The sequence below is a fragment of the Drosophila biarmipes genome, chromosome 2L, assembly GCF_025231255.1.
Source record: "Drosophila biarmipes strain raj3 chromosome 2L, RU_DBia_V1.1, whole genome shotgun sequence".
Taxonomy (NCBI): Eukaryota; Metazoa; Arthropoda; class Insecta; order Diptera; family Drosophilidae; genus Drosophila; species Drosophila biarmipes.
The window spans coordinates 23,026,142-23,033,850 of NC_066612.1; the positions used below are offsets into that span (position 1 = coordinate 23,026,142).

General features: G+C 44.2%; 1 long non-coding RNA gene across 3 annotated transcripts; it reads left to right on the top strand.

Moving 5' to 3' along the window:
- Positions 1-3,246: 3,246 nt before the first annotated feature.
- On the top strand, positions 3,247-4,401 carry LOC108036721 (uncharacterized). Of its 3 annotated transcripts, none has more exons than XR_001768855.2 (3): positions 3,247-3,357; positions 3,461-3,690; positions 3,794-4,401. It is a non-coding gene; the product is annotated as an uncharacterized LOC108036721 (long non-coding RNA). The 3 variants fall into 3 exon arrangements; XR_001768854.3 differs by having other exon boundaries at positions 3,248-3,390; positions 3,441-3,690; XR_001768853.2 differs by having other exon boundaries at positions 3,254-3,357; positions 3,441-3,690.
- The last annotated feature ends 3,308 nt before the right edge of the window (positions 4,402-7,709 follow it).

The following is a 7,709-nucleotide window of genomic DNA, read 5'->3' on the forward strand; positions in this document are numbered from 1 at the left end:
AATAATCATGGGCCGCAGGGCAGGGCTTCCATAGCGATGACGTTGGCTGATTATTCTAATTCCCCAAAACCCCTGATTCAGTCGCTGTTTGGCCCCCAGGTTCCACGGTTCCCGGGATCCAGGGTTCCAGAACCCTCTCCCAGATCCACCGCTTGCCCCTTTCGCTCAAAATGATTGATGGCTTTTGTGGCACGCAGTACTTAGTTCCTCGGGTTGTCCGGGCGCACATAATATACACGTATATATGTATTTATTTATATACTTTTTCGTGTTTTGCTTTGCATTTTTGTTTACGGTCCATCATCAGCATCTCACGAACGTCGTCACTGCCTGCGTAATAAATCTCCTTTTTTACATTTCTTGTTTATCATTTTGTGTCATGCGATTCTGTCTGCTACCCATCTGCGTGCCTCTGTGTTATTAAAAATCTTATAAAAAATGGTGGGTGGCGCAGGCCGTAGCGCCACATTAAAGCGTTCACAGGCATTGAAATTTCATATGAGCCGCCCCACCCACCGACAGGCTACCCAAACGAAAATTCACCCATCCATCCAGCGAGCCGTCCTTCCGTCCGTCCGTGTCATCCATCTCGGCTTTGGCAGCTTTCTCATTAATGCTTGAATAATTCCCTGTATAATTCGTTGATCATCGCTCGCATTAGTTACATTAGTTTATGGGCTGCAGTGCCACAGCCTCCCCATTGCATTCCAGGCGGAACATCCTAATTCCGTTCGGGACGAGGGCGGAACAGACGTCGAAAAACAAAACTTAAACTATATATCCGAGAGCGCAAGGATAACAGAAAACCAAAGACTATCTCATCTCCGTTTTTCAGCTTAACATTTGTTGGGCTGACCATGTCTGCTATCGTGTTGTGTTCTAGCTAAGATTGAAATGCTTGTCTACAACACGAACGTCTCAAAGCTCGAAAATAAACTAACAAACTGGACTAGACTAGTAAAAAACGTGCTTGGGGACGCAATAATGTTTTTGCAAAAACATTAACCAAACCACAATACCCTTCTCAGTATCAGATTTCCAAAATAGCAGTCGTTTACATACACTTTATTGCAGAGTAGTAGTATTAGAATTAATAACCTTCCGCTGGTTTAGCCTGTCAGACTTTTGACCCCTTTCCCCGAAAGCTATTTCTTCCGCCACCTGACATCCGTCCAATAACCCAAGCAAACAAGCATTTAAAATGCACAAAGAAAATATTGCGACACACGTCGAGGATAAGGATGGGGAAAGCGCTAAGTCCACGCCGTGGGGAGGCCAGGATAAGGATAAGGCTGAGGCTGAGGCTGGGCGGGGTAAACAATGTACACTCTCGAGTGGGAGAGTAATGCATATATTAAGGACCCCGGGGCATTAATGACTAAGTTTACATTGCGTCCGAGCATACACTCTGGCTGACATCAATTATTCACGGAATTTATACACGGATTTTTCAGAGCCGGGTGTGTTTACTCTAGGCGCATGTCAAATTGGGCGTGATTTTCAAGTGGCTGCTACTCGTTCCCGCACTTTTGATTATGTTTGTCTATTTGTTGTGCGGCTTCATGCATTTTTGAGTTGGCCTGCTGAGGGCCAGCCTGTTTGCTTACGGTCAAGGCAATTAGGTTTTCCTGGCCGCGGGCCGAAAAGTGCTGCAAATATTCAATAAGTAAGCGCCTTACCCCCTTTTTCCGGCCCAGGCGCCGCGCCCCCCAAAAGCGAGGAAGACAGGCCACAGGGGCAGAGGCCAGGTCGGGCCCATCGCACAGCAGCTGGCCTGCTTTTCTGACGTTTAATTTTCGATTTTAATTGGATACTAACAGCAGGATGCTGCCCGACTATAACTATGGACCCTCTGGTCCTCTGTTCCTCTGCTCTCCTGCTCCTCTGCTCCCCTGCTCCTCCTGACCTCCGCACCTGGGCAAGGAAGAAGCAAAAATAGTAAATTAAAAGGTACACAACATGCCGGGCAGGCGGAGAAACGAGCGAAGGACTGGCGGCAAAGGCAGCCAGAAACTCTTCGCAAAAAGGAGTTGGCTAACATAATTGAAAGCGCTTTTCTATTAAGAACGCGCGCCTGGGCTGCCATCCCCCAGTTGCTGTGTGTGCCGGCGGTTCTGTCTGCCAGTCTGTGTGCGTGCGGGGTACACAGCGAACAATTCTGCTGGTAAATCCACACGGAAAAGCTTAAGTTCGACTCCATGCCAAACTTTCCTGAACTCTTGCTGATGACATGTAGTTGGGAACCGACGGCTCATCTCCAGAAAATGGTGGTACATCACTGTTAATAACCATCGGAGGACTCTTTCGCTCAGTATAGGAACCATCGAGGCGCCTTGGTAGCTGAAGCGCTGATTGGCGGCGGCGCCTATTGACTGACTTAACACGCCATTGAGTTGCCTGAGACCCAGAACGCAAATTGGCGCGCCAGCATCAAGGACCGAGCGGATGGAGCATTAAAAGGAGCCAGTGGAGGCGCTGCGAACTAACGGGGAAACGGGGAATTAAAGCCAGGTTGGGCACTCAGGCCAATTACCAGGCCGCTTCGATTTGAGTCTAATTAAAACAAGAATGCAATAGCAGTGCTGGAGACTCGAGCACTTACTACGTTTTGTGTCATAAAATATGAAAATATATATACTTTTTATTTCCTTATCAGTGAAGAAGAAATAGCTCAGGTAGTATAGAAACGTAAAGGATTAAAGTACGCAAAACGAAACTGTACCGAAAGTCCTGGTCTTCCAAGATTGCACCCAATGTATCTAATAAGGATAACCTAGAAAGCTAACCTGCAATATACAAATTTACGTGAAGTTCTGCACCTGATATACTGTGCATACCCTAGAGCTTTGCTACTGCGCACCGAAATCTGCTTTCCAATCAATCTCACGTCATGCATGCTGCATGGGAAAATTAGGCAATTGGGAAATGGGTCTTCGGGAATGGGCTTTTGAATTTCCCTGGGTGAGTTGCGCTCGTTCCCAGCATCAGTGAATCCGCTCGGGTAAAAATACGGCATAATTATCGCTGATGATTGTGAGCCAAGGCGAGCTCTTCCCCTCCCAATCAGCCAGGTTCCGGGTTCCGGGGGTTGTTTGTTGACAACTCGATGTGGTTGTTCCGTCTTAAAGCCGGTTTCCCGGGACTTTAAGGAAGTCAGTAAGGCAACGGAGGCGAAACAGCTTGATTGACAGTCAGTAAGCAACTCGTTGAGGCTCAGCATGCCGAACGGAATTATAACTTAATTGACATATGCTGAGCACACTCATCCGAGATTCCCAGTCGGGGTACACATAGGGTATACGGCTATAGGCCGCCCAGCTCTTCACACCCTTTCCCGGGAGCACGCAATCTTCAAATGTATGTTCGCGATGCGGGATAATATTTCCATAAGTAGACACCAACTGACAGCGCAGTTAAGGCGAAGTAATTATTTTAAGTAGGGTTACATTTGTCATTACAGCTGGAGTTGTGCCGGAATTGAAGGGGACCGATGAGGTTCTCAAGTGCAAGAACCCCAAGGACATCGTTCCCAGAAACGGCAAGCTTGTGCTATCCCTACGGACTAATGAAGAAGTTGCGAGAAACCCGAATACTCATAGGCCGCAAGCTCTATTTAATATACAATACTCAACTATCTGTACCTCCTGGTACACTCCCCCGTGAAGACCTCGATTGGCTGTGGGATGGAAGGTAAGCTGCAGGACCGAAATCATTAAATCATGAACAATTAGCCATTTATTACTTCCCCTTAATCATGCGCCATTTGCAATTAATTTAAACGCAATTTTCGTAGTCCGCACAGCGGGACCAGACAACGGCGGACATACAAAATCCCGAGCGCCAAGAAAGTTCTTCCGGCCGGGGTCGGGGCCAAAAAGATGAGAGCCCTTCTTACATGGACTCACTCACACGGGCACACGACTCCGGCAAATCTTTTGCACAAACATAATTTTGAAACAGACACACGACTGGGGAAGATTCGACCTGCCAGCCCCCTCGCAAACGGGAACATCTTGGGAAATCTGGGCAGCAAATTGCAGGCAATCCACGCAAATGGCTTAGAACAACGGGTGGCATTAAAGTCGAAAGGGCGGGGGCGTCGGCGGATGAAAAGGGAGGGCTACTTGGCTGGGCGAATAATTTTTCGCGCAGCCCCAAAACTTTTCGCCCAGGACACCCCTAGTCCAATGGCGTGCCAGGCATAAATCACGGCGAGCATGGAGAAAAACTTGGAGCGAAGTTTATCCCCCTGCCCGGGAACGGAGCCAACGGCGGATCTGCGAAATTTGTCTTGGCGTTCGGATTTATGTTTTTGCGACGCTTCTCGAAACAAACACTGAAGGAGAAAACGCCAAGGAGTGCGAGGCCTTGATACACACTCGAAAACAAATGGCCAACGTTTTTAAAAGCAATTCCTTATGAGGATCAGAATAAACAAAATTTTAAAAGCTTTCTAAAAAGGGATAGTGGAAGTAGTTGCCACAAACAATAATATTCTTTACTTTAAGTAAATGTGATAGGAATAGGTACAAGGTTATTAAATCCTTGTAGGTATATGTTTAAGAAATAGTTAAATATCCAAAACAGTTTCAAAGTTTTTTAAGACTCTTGAGTAAGGTTTCAAAGGATTTCACTTCTATTTATTTTTTTAAATAAGTACGTTTTATGGATTTTCTCAAAAGTTGTATATATTTTTCCAAGTATAGATAGCCAGATACAAAGGCAGCGCGAGAGAGGTAGGAAAGAACGAGCGAAGGTACATTCAGGAAATGCTGTCCTCAACAAAACAAAGCGAAAAGAATCAGTGACTACGCAGCACACCAGCCTACAAAACTCGGGTATTGGGGTCTCCAGGGTGGTGGATCCCCGTAATTTATGGCAGCCAAGGTAGCAAAAGTTGAGGGTGGTACACGACAGCGGTACATAACTTTAAAAAAGTTTTACAGGTTTGCCGAGGATTTGCATTTGAACACACACAGAACCAGGAAGTCTCGGGAAAGGAGGTGGAATCAACCTCTCAAGGAGCATTTTGTTCCACTGCTCTGGCGCTGAGCTTCCTGTTTGTTCACGGACCCGAATTTGTCATATTTTGTCGCTGATTTCTTACCGGCTAAAATTGGTTACCGTAGTCGGTTTGTTTGTTTGCTTATTTGTTCTCCCGGTTGGGTTCCTTACAAACAAATTTGTCGTTTAAACTTGACCTTTGTTTTTGAGAGTGGGTAGAAACCGGGACTTTATCGATGGAAAGTAGTATTTTTCGCTAGAGCAGGGGGATAAAATAGGAAATAGGATGTATTGATTTAATCGTATAATATATTTTCGTCCCAAAAGTTGTGAGTGTGATCGTCACTTTTGGTTGTTGAAGGTGCGATCGCCACTAGAGTTATACGCATTTAAGAGTTGTTTTTGTTTGATACCCGCTACTCGTATAGAAAAAGGGTTACTAGGTTCGTCGGTAATCACGATCACTTGCCAAGTCAATCAGGCCGTGACAGTTTTGCGACTTTCTGTCCGTCCGTATGAACGCTTAGATTTCGGAAATTATTAATAAAGAAATCATCGCTGGCACCGTCTCGAGTTTGCAATTGTGAGTAGTAGCTTCACCGCATGTATACAACGCACTTTTAGCCGAGTAATGAATAGGTTTAGTCGGCTGAGTGAATAGGCTTAGGAATGACACGAAAATTACAGTGCTTACATCCAAAAAAATAAAAACGGAGAAACCGAGATCGGGTCTTCTCGGCTTTAATATTGTGTCTTCTCACATTTTTCTTCTCGGTTTCATGATGGAAGCGATGTCGATTTTAGTATTCCGTACTAAAATCAAACTTATAAAAATGACCGTGAGAGGAGAGAGACCAAGCTCCTCGCTTGAAATTGAGGTGAAACACAAGGACTCCAAGATTTATTTTCACAATATAAATTCAAGAGTTAATCCTCCCCATACTTTAGCCATTAATGTCAAATGAAGTTGCAAAGTTTCTGACAAATTTAAGACTTTTATCAAACGAGCAAAGTATCTTAAATAATAATCTTGCACTAGAAATAAATAAAAACCATGGTAGTGTAAACAAATTTACATTTTATAACCCAGTAGAACGGTTTTTTCGCTGCTATTGCAGTGGAAACTATGTTATACGATTTTTTAGATGGAAGAAAATATACATGCAGACCCTTCAAATGAGGATTCATTTAAACTTAAGACGGGGTTAAAGTATGCGAAGGTGTCAATATTGCTTCGTGTGTCGGCACTTTTTTGTTTCAACCGCCCTAATCTGCAATAAAAGCAAACAAAATTCCTCTGAAATGTTGCAAGTGGCTGATAAAGGCCAGGTCCCAAAATTACATGCAATAAAGCAGTTCGCATCGCATGGAATCGAGTGCTCAGAAACTCCCTGGTGACGGGCAAACTTTTGGCTCAAAGCCGAGTTGGAGTCGGAAGGTCGAAGCGCGCGCATGGCCAACATGAATCTGAGTCCGCCATTTTGTGAGAAGAGTTCCAGAGAGTGGAACATAAAATATGCGGAAGTCGAAAGTATGATGCGGAAGTCTGTATGACTGCGATTGCTAATGGATGTCGACTCCGAACATTGGATCCTGACTAAGTCGGAATAAACCAACGGTGTGGGAGCTTCGCTCTACGGTCGAATGGACCTGAAATTTTTAAGTGAGTCCCACCCACCCGCTTTCCATTTCACTCGGGGGCAACAGGAGAAAAAGACGGTCTGGGATTTTGGACCACGCTCAGCTAGTTTTTCGGGTATCAAGTCCAACGGTGTACGAAGTTAGATAAACGGATTAAGTGGCAACAATGTGACAACAGCACACACCCCTCCATGTAGGACGAGGAAGACAGGACTACAAAAACGATGGCGTTCTGGCCGAGATGACGGTGACCAAAAGATGGAAAAATCGTGCCCAGCCTGCAGTAAACCACAAATCGATATCCCATTAAAGGTTTCCATTATTTCTGTTGCTTACGGCGGATGAGGTAGCCGATTAATTGAGGTAAATTGAATGACGTGTGTCTAGGTAGTGGGAGAGGGTTACTGGTTTTTCTACATATTGGAATATTTTCATACTATATATGTAATTATCCACACTACACTATTACTATGAGCAAATAATCAGAAATATAGGCAAACGAACCAATAATAGGGTTTTCTTACCTGTTTCTTAATTTTAAGTAATACACAATATGAGAAATATAAACAGCTTCAATTCAATACTAACTTAACTTTCATGAATCGGTGACCTTATCTGAAAAATAATGCACAAAAAAATAATCTTTTTCTAACTTTTGTTTAGTCTTATGCTGATTAGGAATGGTTATTTTTTATATGTTCCCGTCTACACAGAAAAAAACGCGTCAAGATCAATTTGATATGCACATGGTTAGTTTGTGTTTTTTCGACAAATATCAATTTTACCATGAAATAATGTCAAATTTATACCAAAAAATGTAATTTTCTCTGCTTTCGAAAATTTCTTGACATCGAAAAAGAGAGCAATATGGCGGCGTTAATTACGTGAGTGGAAGCGAAATAGAACTACTCGAAATTCGACTTGGCTAACTTCAAACATGTTGTCTCGCTTGCACTAACCTGGTTTTCATGGCTTTTGAACTTAACGCCCGGGGAAAACGGTGTGCGATAGACCAGCTGCTAAGGTGTCTGTCTCTGATGCTGAAGGTCCCAGGTTCAAGTACG